Below are 13,337 nucleotides of genomic sequence, written 5' to 3' on the forward strand. Positions count from 1 at the left end.
CCCAGCCAAGCTAGGGTTTTCAATGTGTGATAAACTAAACCTCCTGTATGAAGGACCATGGGATATATGCAAATAACTGCTTAAAGACATCAAGTGTTTCATCTACATGGCTTCTGAACATTCATGTCTTTTTTACTTTTTAAGTTTTTATGGTTATATTCAGGCCAATAAAGCCAAACCCTACTAGCTGTGGGTATGCACGTTTTGGCCTTTTAATTGACCTCATCAGCACAGCATAAGTGGACAGTCTGGCTGTACTTCAGAAACACAGTCTTTAAACCCAGCTGAAGATAAATGCTTGCAATAATACATAAATCATACTGGGGAATGTTAGACGGGGATAAAAGTAAAGTAGTAAATGGTTACAGTCACATATTTCATTTTGTTGTTGTTATACATACAGACAGCATGCCTTCTCAGCCCTACCCTCAAAAGATAGCCAACTTCTCTATAATTCCATGAAGCTGTACTGAGGCAAAAAAAAAGAAAGGAAATAGTCACAGTAATATATATTAACTTTTTGATGTCAGAGGTATATAAACAGCATATCTCCGTACTGCTATCCACAAATGATAGCCACTTATATACATGTCTGATGTTTGAGTTTTGCTTCTGGACAGTATAATGCTCCTAGACAAGCTATAGTGACATTTTATGTACATCTCTAAGATTTGTGACAAAAGTTATAATGATAAAGACTATGTTGTTCACATCCCACACACAACATATAATAATCTTCTGTACAATCTTTTAAGCATGGACAGTTTTAGACTATGTGGGCTCTAGGGTATAGGTTGAGGATGGGTCCCCATTACCAAGCCTATGTCAAAATCTCTTTATACAGTTGAGGTTTGGAGGCTAATAGGCACTCAGAAACTCTGAGGGTCTAAATGTTCAATAATGCATGTTGTGCCTTATATTTGAAATATATTTAATTGCTTTGTTTTTACTGCTAGCCAGAAGGGTTAGCCATGTACCCCCCCAAAATTATGTGCACCCACAGATAAAAATCAGTGATATTTTTTCACACACATACACAAGTAGTGACACCTTCCATGACAAACTCAGTCTATCACAAGATGAAAATACATACATTCTCCCACTGCATGCTCACCAATAAGCATAGTGGAGGAATGCCAAGTCACCTGTGTCATGTCTTTGGGATGTTGGTGGAAACCATAGCACTTGGGTAAAACCCACATGTAGACAGGGAGGACATGCAGACACCATGCAGAAGGAACTACAGCCAAGAATTCAACCAGAGAACTAAGGTTTGTGAGATGTCACAACTACTCATTATACTGCTGTGTCAATGTTTTCACATACATCCTGTCCAGACCACCAAAGATGGCCAGTTATTAAGTTGTGTTTTAACAGAAGAACTGAGCAGGGGTTTCCTTTTTCCTGTTTATTTGCTTTATATTTAGAGCCATTGTAAAAGAAAATAAGGGACTTGGAAATTAAAGGATATAATTGATATGGTAATCAAAAGTTGGCTTTATTTGCAGACTATATTATTTTGTATCTAATAAAAAACAGAAAAGGACATCTCGTTGTTGTTGGCCATCTTGAGATAGTTTCAAATCTTTTTGGGATATAAAATTAATGAACATAAAAAGGGTATAGCTATAAGCTATCTACCCACTCATGAATTGTTCCAGCAATAACCAAATGTATGGGGACACAATAAAATGAAGTATTCGGGAGTACTGATTAAAAGACATTCTGTTATGGCAGCTAATGATATGTGGGAAGAGACTAAACAAAAGATAATATAAAAACTGAGAGATGGGAAGCTCTTGTTTATAGATATGGATAGCAAGATACAAGCACTGAAAATGTTTTAGTCCATTTGTTTTTTTAAAACGTCAGGCATATTTTATCAACCAGAGGAGAAGTTGTGGATAGTAAGTAATAAGCTGAAGGATTTTTTTTCTGTGAGGGGAGAAGGGCAAGGGTGAACTTGGATAAGTTGATCCTTCCACTAGAATAAGGTGGTTTATGAGTACCTGATTTGAAGGGAAATTTTACAGCTACACAGTTGAGGCTCAAATACAAAACACAAGCAGAAAGCTATAATTCAAAGTGGAAAGGGATGATGATGATGAACCGGGGGAAAATTCAAGAAATAAGAAGAGAGTGGCATTTTGGATTCAAATCCTTAAGGAAAATAAGAACAGCCACAGAGAACAGGGTGCAGCGTTTGAATGGAGATATGATAAGTCAGTAAGCAAATGAAAGTAATATTGCTGAAATTGAATTCACCCTCAAGTCTTGGTGAGTACCTTCACGAGGTGGATTCTGTTTTTCATAAAATTTCACCAAGATGATATAGATATACCGACTGTATTTTATATAGCATACATCAAGAAGAGAAGTAGGTCAAAATTTAAAAAGACAGATGGGTGCACAAGACCCAGGATAAAAAAGTTCCCAATCCTGGTAGGCGCACTGATGCCAGGACTGGAAAAAATAGTGTAGAATCCTGAAAATACAGAAACATTCCTACAATGCGGCCAGGATAGGCCCAGAGGGAGGATGCCCCCCCCCCCCCATTGTAGAAGCAAGTAGCAGTCCACAAAAATCAGAAAAATTAATAGGCCAAAGAAGAGCCATAAAGACGATAGAGTGAACTATTCAGGATAAAAAAATAAAATTATGTATTGTTACTATTATGCAAAAAGTGCAGAATTTCCAGACACAAGATATACAAAAAGATTAAGAGAGAAATTAGAGGAAAGGAAAATACTTCCACAAGAAAAATGGTCAGAAGCTTCAAATAAAAAAATGTGCTTAGTAATACAACAGATTTGTGAAAAACATTGTATAGACCAAGAAACTTAGATCTTTTTGAAAAAAGAAGCAACTGAGGAAGTGTGAAAATAAAAACAACAAAACCTAGAGATTTTTGAAAAGTATAAAAAAGAAATATGGACATGGGAAAGAAAGACAGATTTGATATGGTGCAATATCCATTCAAAGTCGAAAACTAAATTAATAAATACAAAAAAGGCAGCCCCAAAGATATTCGAAGAGAAATACAGGCAAAGGCATCCAGATATGGAAAATTTCGCAATAAAAAATAATATCACAAACAAGGAATGTAAAAAAGAAGATTAGTAAAGTAGAAGTTAAAAAAATAGAACTTGAAGTTGTGGAGTGCCTGCAAAGTGAAGGATTTGGTGTAGAAAGTCTAACACAGGTTACATCACAACATGATGGAGCGAGTCCCCAAAGTAAGGAGAAACAGGAAGATCAGGAGACATCTGAAGAAAAAATATGGACATGGGAAGGAAAAAGAGATTTAATATGGTGCAATATACAAAGGAAAAAGCAAAACTAAGCAATACAAAAAGAGCAGCACCAAAGATATTTGAAGACAAATACAGGCAAAAGAATCTGGACATGGAAAACTTTACAATACAAAAAATAAGAAGACAAAGTTGAAATGTAGAAAAGAAGATTAGTAATGGAGAAGTTAAAGAAATAGAAACTGAGGTTATGGAGTGTCTGCAAAGTGAAGGATACAGTGTAGAAAATCTAACCCAGAAAGCACCACAGCAGGACAGAGCAATGGACATCCAAATTAAGGAGAATTCAGTGGAACAGGAAGCAACTGCTCACTTGTCATATGAACATATTTTGGAGCATTCCAGTATAAACATTCACTTGAAGCTGGACAACAAGGGAAGGAACAGGAAACTGTGGCAACTCTGATGCAGTCAATGTTGAGGAGTGATAGGCCAGTGAGTTCCCATATGACAGAGAAACAGATGACACAGGATGAAATTGAAGAGAATGTGCCACAGGAAGATGCTGTAGAACTTTCTATAGAATGCCCGCAAGAAATGGAGAACAAAAAAATGTGCCCTCAGTTTAGAAGAAAATGAGCTAAGAAGAAGAGTTGCTTGATTTAATAGAGATAGATAGACATATTAAGATCAATGAAAGAAATAGACTGCAGAAGGTCAATAAAACCCAAAATGTGAGACGTCTGATAAAAAAATTAACACAATAATTAGGACTGTCCATAGAGATCCGTACGATATAACAGAAGTAAGCAGGATATATTAATGTTCGGCTAAATTAATAACAGATAAAATTCTACCACAAGAACACAGGGTAGTAAGGGAAAGGAAGGAGAGAAATCGAATACCATCATGGAAGTATCGAATACAGAAAACTATAAAGCAATTAAGACAAGAAGTGTCACTGTTAGAAGAGTATACTCTTCTAACAGTGACACTTCTTGTCTTAATTGCTCAACAAAAACACTCAGACAGATAGACGTGATAAAAGCAATGCGCAGTATTATAACGGATCAGGATCTATCTTGCACTATTGCAAATAATAAACTAAAAATCTCAGCACAGGCAGAAAAAACTTAGAAGGTACACAGATGAATATAAAGTAAAAGTATAAAATAAGCAACTTATTGATGACCCCAAAAAGTTCTATAGAGAATTGGGAATTAAGGCAAAAGTAATTGAAAGACCACCTAAAAAAGAAGAAATAGATACATTTTGGAGAAATTGGGCAGCCACGGTGGTGCAGCGGTTAGCATTGCTGCCTCACAGCAAGAGTTTCTCTGGTTCGATTCTCAGCTGGGGTGCCTTCTGTGTGGAGTCTGCATGTCCTCCCTGTGGTCGTGTGGGTTTCCTCCGGGCACTCCGGTTTCCACCCACATTCCAAAGACATGAGTGTGTGTGCCTTCTGTGGAAGGTTGGGTGCCGGGCTGGCAACTTGACACTGTAAAACTCCACTGCCAATCATGAGTGGACAGATGATCCGCTGTGGCAACCCCTGACCGGGAAAAGCCGAAAGAAGAAGAAGATACATTTTGGAGAAATATCTATGAAGATCCCATGGAACATAACAAGGATGCTAAATGGATAGATGAAGTAAAAGAGTGAAGTAACGGCCAGAGAGCTTGAGATAAAGTTAAGAAAAGCCTCCAATTGGAAAATGCCAGTCCCAGATGCAGGACTTTCCTTCTTAGCCTAGCTGAAGCATATCGGTGTCAAGCGGGAATGGAAATCAAACCAGAAGCAGATATACATCAGGCAGCAACTGAATGTGCCAAAAAACAAAAGAAAGAATATAAGGTGAAGGATCAGATAAGAAGGCAAGAAATGTGGATTGCATAAATATAGTTGCAAGTATAGAAAACTCCTGGAAGAACCTCATGTTGATCAGGATCGAATGCAGGAATGGTTAAGGAGAGGCAAATTCAAACCAAAAGATGAAAGGTTAATATTGGCGGCCCAAGGCAGTGGGCTTCATACACGTTGGTTTACAGAGTTCATTGAACATGTGGGAGAAACAGACAAATGTAGGTTTTGTAAAACAGAATTGGAAACAGTCACAAACCTTGTTGCTGGTTGTGATATACTAATGGCAAAAAGACTGTATACTGAAAGGCATAATAATGTGGCAAGATTATTGCACTGGGGATTGTACAACCATTATAATATTGAAGTGTCTGAAAAACACTGGAAACATGAGCCATCATAGAAAGGATGAAGTCTACATCACATGGGATCACACATTACCAACAGTTCAAAAGATAGATGTGAGAAAACCAGATATAGTGGTCCATGAAAAGAAGACAAAAAGTAGCATTGATCATTGAAATTGCTACACCCAGTGACTACAGTATCTTGCATACAGACAGACACAAAGTTATAAAATATCAGGATTTGCATGCAAAAACAAGAGCAATGTGGAAGAAAGATTCCCAGACAGTTCCAACAGTAGTAGGAACAATGGGTTTTATAAAAAAAGGCTCTACAATCATATTTAGATATGTTACTAATACATGTAAAGCCATACAAATTGCAGGAGTCATTACTGGGCACATAGAAGGTGCTGTGAAGAGCACGTCTGGCTGACATCAAAGATCGAAACAATACTAATTCCATGGACTTTAATCATACTTTGGCTTAGGAATGGGGTCCATTCCCATCATGGTATTAGAAACTCAAAAGATTTGGAGAAATTAAAAAGGGAGAAAAACATTATATTCATAAAGTAGCACAAAGTATTCTAAGAACTGAGCCAACATGAGAATGGAGACAGAAGATTTTTCTGATAGGAATGACTGCATTTGGAGGTATAGAGAATAGGCAATAGGGATTGGAATTTAGTAGAGAAAACTGGCAAAGGAACCAAGATATTGAGAGCAAATAACTAGATGGAGAAAAGTAATAGAATGGGAAGCCAAGAAGACATTTGGACTGCAGGCTAGAGACTACCTTCCTTATCAGGGAATGATACTGGATTATAGGCAAAGAGAAAGGGATAGGAAATCCTAAGTGAAAGACCTGGTCTGGTAGAGTTTTTAATTGAATCTAGAACAGAAGCTGATGTTACAAAAGGGATAATTAGTAGGGCATATAAAATACACTTCAGATGTCTAACTGTGATTTGAAAAAAATGGCCACATTAGTGTTCCAGCTTGCTGCATTCAAATACACAGTAGTTCTGCAAAGCCAGACTAAAGATTATTGGGTCTATATTACATTATGGAACATTTACATGTTCGAACATCATATGGTCCACACCATATGATCAAACATTTAAATGTTTGAACGTTTCAACGGAGATCTCCGTATAGTGTGGAAATGGAAGTTTTCCATTGTCTGCACTGTAGTGCGATCTCGGAGTTGGTATATTTAAAGAACAGGGGGTGCAGGGGGGCTTGCCCCCCTGCTTAACCTTTCAGGTAGTTTTTTTCTGTTATTTATTTTTTTGATTTTTGAACTTTTAAGAGTTCAAACATATGGTGTCAACCATATGGTGTTTGAACTTTTAAAAGTTTGATAATCTAATATAGACCCAGATTATTTAACTTAGTCTTGGCATCAGAAGCACTCATTTTCATCCACTGCCTGCCCAGCATATCCAGCAAATATAACCACTTTCTTCAATGTGTTCATTTCATACATGATACAGTGAATATAAAATGTTTACACACGCCTGTTAAAATGCCAGGTTTTTGTGATATAAAAAAATGAGACCACAATAAATCATTTCAAAACTTTTCCCACCTTTAATGTGACCTATAACCTGTACAATTCAGTCAGAAAACAAACAAATCTGTTAGGGGGAAAAATATAAAAAATAAAAAACGTACAATAAGCTGGTTGCATGTGTGCACACCCTTAAACTAATACTTTGTTGAAGCACCTTTTGATTTAATTACAGCATTCAGTCTTCTTGGGTAAACACCTGCCATCAGTTAAAGAGACTCTGACTAACCCCTAATAAAGTTCAGCTGCCCTAGTAGGATTTTCCTGACATTTACTCACTTGCCTGCTACAGCAAAAGACATGGTTCGGAGAGCTTACAAAGCATCATAGAGAGCTCATTGTTGAAAGGTATCAGTCAGGAGAAGGGTACAAAAAAATTTCCACAGCATTGGATATACCATGGAACACAGTGAAGACACTCATCAAAAAGTGGAGAAAATATGGGACAACAGTGACGTTGAAAAGAACTGGATGTACCTCCAAAATTGATGAAAAGACAAGGCAAAAACTGGTCAGGGAGGTTGCCAAGAGACCTACAGCAATACTGAAGGAGCTGCAGGAATTCTGGCAAGTACTGGTTGTGTACTACATGTGACAACAATCTCCCATATTCTCCGTATGTCTGGGCTATGGGGTAGGGTTGCAAGACAAAAGCCTTTCTTACACAGAAAAACATCCAGGCCCAGCTAAAATTTGCAAAACATTACATCAAGTCTCCCAAAAGCATGTGGGAAAATGTGTTATTGTCTGAGACCAAGGCTGAATTTTTTGGCCACAATTCCAAAAGGTACGTTTGACACAAAAACAACACTTCGCATCACCAAAAGAACACCATCCCCACAGTGAAGCATGGTGGTGATAGTAGCATGCTTTGGGGTTGCTTTTCTTCAGCTGGAACTGGGGCTTTAGTCAAGGTGGAGGGAATTATGAACAGTTCGAAATACCAGTCACGTTTGGGCCAAAACCTTCAGGTATCTGCTAGAAAGCTGAAGATGAAAAGGAATTTCACCTTTCAACATGACAATGACCCCAAGCATACATCCAAACCAACAAAAGAATGGCTTCACCAGAAGAAAATTAAAGTTTTGGAATGGCCCAGCCAGAGCCCAGACCTAAATACAATGGAAAATCTGTGGGGTGACCTAAAGAGGGCTGTGCACATAAGATGCCCTTGCAATCTGACAGATTTGGAGCACTTTTGCAAGGGTTGGAGGGGTGGCCTAATGGTTAAGGTGTTTGCCTTACAAACACAGGGTGCAGGGTTTGAGTCCCACAAGGGATAATTGTCTAGGCTTACAATGGCTCACAAGGGCAGTTAGTCTAGTACTAACCTATGAACCTATCAGAGTGGGCAAATGTTGCCAAGTCAAGATGTGCCATGCTAATAGACTCCTACCAATGAAGACTGAATACTTTAATTAAATCAAAAGCTGCTTCAAAAAAGTATTAGTTTAAGGGTGTGCACACTTATGCAACCAGCTTATCGTGCGTTTTTTATTTTTTATATTTTTCCCCTAACAGATTTGTTTGCTTTTCCATTAGATTGTATAGGTTATAGGTCACATTAAAGGTGGGAAAAGTTTTGAAATTATTTATTGTGGTCTCATTTTTTTAATCACAAAAACCTGGCATTTTAACCGGGGAGTTTAAACTTTTTATATCCACTGTATGTCTAATGTGATAAAGAAAATAATAGTCATAGTAATGCATTTAAAGTTTTGTTTCACACATACACACATTAGCCATAGTAAAGTATTCCAGCTTATTTCATACACATGTTCACTAGTCATGGAAAGCCATATTAATGACTGTTTAATGTAAGCAAGTGACAGCAAAGTCAGTCATCTTTCTTCCCAGACAGCCCCTGTACCCACCAGTTATAGCAATTTTGTTCACTGTGTACACATCAGATGTGCAAGTGTGATAAAACACATAATGGCCACAGTAACATATTTCAAGTTTATTTCATACAAGCAATAGCCACAATAAAATATGCCTTCTTACTTCACACAAATGCACGCAATAGGTCCATCATTTCCATCTGCATACAGCGCAGCCCCTATTCCAAGCAAGTACAGACATTTTGTTCACTATCCAACTCATCAGATGTCCATGAGTTATAATCCGAAATAAAAAAGTTGCTGCAGTAATTTATTTCACCTCTGTTTCACACACACACAGTTGCCACCAACAGGATAATATTCCAGCATGTTTCACACTAATATGCATTAGTCCTATAAAGCCACACCCATTACCTATGACAGTTAGTTGCCTGCCAAAATGAAAAAAGATAATTGTGTACTAGAATTCAGATCATTCTGAGTGAGCTGCACCCTACCTCACCATTGTCCTGCAGCTCTTTACACTGCCACTGACTACAAACACGTGTTTACACTTCCACCACAGCCATTGATAAAATGTTCCAGTCTTATGCTTCTCGGCATCGCACTTTCGATCTAGGCAATCAGAGAGCTCTAAAGGCTCAGTTTAGTTGCTGTCCAGATTGTGTGTGATGCAAAACGGAAAGCTGTCTCCACTTATCACAGCAGTGGTTATTTTGAACATGGGCATCACAGCACTGTCAGAATTTTTTTTTGCACTCCCTTAAAAATAAATAAGGTCCCCCAGCTTGATTGGTGCCCTAGGCAGTCACCTAGTTTGCATATACCTAAGGCTAACCATATATATAAACAGGCTGCATGCCTTTTCTCCTACAACTGATGTATTATTAAGACATAAACTCTAGGTTATGTCGGGCGGCCACGGTGGTGCAGTGGTTAGCGTTGCCGCCTCACAGCAAGAGGTTCTCCGGTTCGATCCTCGGCTGGGGTGCCTTCTGTGCGGAGTCTGCATGTCCGCCCTGTGGTTGCGTGGGTTTCCTCCGGGTGCTCCGGTTTCCTCCCACATCCCAAAGACATGCAGTAGGTGGATTGGACACTTTAAATTGGCCCTAGGTGTGAGTGCGTGCATGTGTGAGCCTCCTGTGGAAGGTTGGGCGCCGGGCTGGCAACTCGACACCGTAAAACTCCACTGCCAATCTTGAGCAGACAGGTGATCCACTGTGGCGACCCCTAACAGGGAAAAAGAAGAAGAAACTGTGGGTTATGTCCTTCCAGGTTGCACGTTACATTGTTGACAATGGAACAAACTGAATATGTGAAGTTCATTTCTGAACTTCCATCCCAGATAGTTACTATTGGATGGGTAACTGTAAATTTACGCTGGGGGTTCCACCTGTCTCCCTCTTGGACAGGCGCAATAGGTGCTGATCGTGGAAATAAAGGTAGAACTTGGCATTTGGCTAGGCTTGTAAATGCCCTAGGGCAATTAGCCTAGTAACTTCATGTAATCACATATATATATATATATATACACACACACACACACACACACACACACATATATAAAGTTTGTAATATAACAGATTGCTTTAAGTACTGGAAGTTGGAAACTCAGATGCTTGTAATTATTTAATGACTTCCATCCTCAAAGATTTATTAGAAAAATAAACCTTGACATTCTGTGAAATTCACGATGCTACCTCTCAAGTGTACCTCATTACGAGGAACGTACCTCATTTGGGGTCTTAAAAAGTTCACGTTCCTCGAAGTTCCTCAAAGTTCCACATTGAAAGACTCTGTCACACATTCAGTGTTAGGAATGTTTTAAGTGAAATCCATTGTAAATAGAAATGAATCATATTAATTCATTAAAAGATCTTCTTTATAAGTAAAACCAGCATATTTTAACCATCCTATGACCTTCCTAGTTGAAATTGTTAGTAAGCCATTAGTATGTGTTCCACATTTTGCTCATTTGTTCCACATTATGAGGACTAGTGTTCCTCATTTTGGAGATGAAAGGTTGAGAGCTATGCGCGATGTTGAGAGATGTAGTAGTAAACGTGTATTTGTGTTTATGTAGAGAAATGGACTAGCATCCCATCTAACACAATTTCTTTATCTTGCATCCCGTGAGTACTGGGATAAGCTCCAGCTTGTTGGTCATGCTGAAATGCACAAAGCAGCACTGCAGCTGGTATATAAAAGGCCTGTTTACTACTGTTGAAGTCTAACTAAATAAATTAAAGCACCGTCCTTACTGAATGAGTTTACACAAGACAATAAACTATTAATTTACGATATGTCTCGCCGTCAGTCCGACATTTGAACTTTCAATCGGTGAGTAGTAACGACAGCTGCAGCGCAGTCCAGCACAGTCAAGTTGCCGTTTTTCCCATAGACGAGTTCACGTCTATTCATTGTATAACGTACAGTTTTTAACCTAGGATTACCACCTGTCCCTCTTTGCGACGGACAGTCTCAGTTTGGGCAGTTGAGTCCTGCAAACCCCCCCCCCCCCCCCCCATAAAAATGGCAGATGTCCTGAGATTTTAAGATAAAATATGTGTCTTAATTTTTATTTAATATTTGCATAAAACAGTTATTTTGTATCTGGAAAACGTAAATGTTACATGAAATAGCATAAGCAACTAAAATGCTACAAAAATAAGCTTTTATTTTTGGCAAAAAAGTAAAGTTCTGTCCTTTGCACTGGTCGTGGGTATGTTTTCTCCTGCAAAAGCTCACATTTTTTTTACAAAAAAGTCTCACTTTGGACATTTGAAAAGGTGGCAACCCTATTTTTACCACTGCTTGTTTCTCAAATGAATCGTTCTTTTCGACCATACTGGTAGAATGCTTATCTGAGAAACACTAAAATTCACTGAGATAAACGAATTATATATATTTTTCCATTGATTACATCGGTGATCATTTCACACACTGTGCTATCCGGAACGATGGCGTAATCTAGCACTTAAGTCTCTGTTGTTGGAGGAGTAAAATTAAGTGTAGGACCCAAATGTTTGTCAAAGGAAGAGAAGTGATCAGCTGATCTTTAAAGCTCCAAAGTTCGAGAGGATTTTTATTCGGGATTTAAGCAATTTCCATTTTAAGTAAGTAAATGAGTGTTGTTGATTGTTTAGGTTTGCACGCTAAATAAATGTGGTGTTGTCTGTTATTCAAATATCGAGTAAGGAGTCATTCAAGAATAACATTTTTTCTTAGCTGAAAATGTAGCTAACCAGGTGTTCAATTATTGGACTTTCAGAGCATGATAGTTCCATTTCTAACCAGAGATTGTAATTACTCCTGTATAGTTATAGCTGCTATTTTGTGTAGGTTTAAGCCTATGCATGTACCATGGATATCCTATGATTCTGGTCTACATTCTGTTTGGCGTCTAACTTTATAATCGTATTTAATGTACCGTCCATCCGTTTTCAAGTACGATTTTAACAGGGAAAGGCTTTCAGGGTTATTGTTATATCAGTGCCAGTCCATCCTAGTAGATTAATGTGTCTTCTTGAAGTTGGTTCCTAGGGTGGTAGGTAGATGTGAAGAATGGGGATAGCTGGGAAATACTATAGGTATTTACCCTAGTAATGTAGCACATACTGATGAAAGTAGCCAACTATGAAGTACCGTAAAATCCAGTATGTACTTCCATTCCTGTTGATAGTGTGAATGAACTGAAATGGCATGAGTGATGTCTTTGCAGAGTCATAGAGTAAGAAAACTGAGTGTCATAATGAAGTGAAGCCCAAAAGGACAGAGCTGACAAGAATGTTCATAATACTATAACATCCTAAATAAGATGTGAAGAATTGCAAGTTAATTATTTTGAAAAACAAAACGTGGTTACTGACTAATAAATAAATGTACAGCGGTCATGCGGCTATTCACTGTTACAGTATGCAAACTCTGAGGAGAATTGCATAACAGCCCTTTTGTCATACTTCTCGATTGCCACACTATAAGGAATGTTCCTCATTTTGAGTCTTATGTTTCTCATTGGATCTGCATAATAAGGGTATCTGTGCCGCAAACAATACAGAATCATATTAATTTATCAAAATAATTTTCTCTATGTATAAAAATAACACATTTAATCTCTCCACGAGCTTTTCAAGTTAAAGTTGTCAGGAAGTGTTCCACATTTTTCCCATTTGTGCCACGTGAAATGTAGTGTTCCACATTTGGAAGGTTAAGAACTATGGTTTTTTTTTTTTTTGTGATTTTTTTTTTAGGCTACTAGTTTGAAGTTACAAGGTGACAGTACAACTTTTTTTTTTTTTTAAGTACCCATGCACCACATTTTATGTCTTACTCCTTAAGGGATAGATAACCAGCTAATCATAGCCACAGTTACACTTAATTTTGCCTCAGTTGGCAGCTGTAATTACACCAAATATCGTCAAAAAGCCGTAATGATGCTTGTTAAAAAGTTTGCAGATAAAGTGCT

At 38.0% G+C, this 13,337-nt stretch overlaps 1 protein-coding gene across 1 annotated transcript in view; it reads left to right on the plus strand.

The window, feature by feature from the left end:
* The first annotated feature begins 11,729 nt into the window (after positions 1-11,729).
* LOC122806979 overlaps positions 11,730-13,337 on the plus strand; it is a 388,827-nt gene continuing 387,219 nt past the window's right edge. Inside the window, exon 1 of the mRNA XM_044077841.1 lies at positions 11,730-11,988. The gene's annotated coding sequence lies outside the window, so the exon portion shown is untranslated. The remainder of the gene's footprint in view (positions 11,989-13,337) is intronic.

Source organism: Protopterus annectens, chromosome 7.part0, assembly GCF_019279795.1.
Source record: "Protopterus annectens isolate FY-2018-M chromosome 7.part0, PAN1.0, whole genome shotgun sequence".
Taxonomy (NCBI): Eukaryota; Metazoa; Chordata; order Ceratodontiformes; family Protopteridae; genus Protopterus; species Protopterus annectens.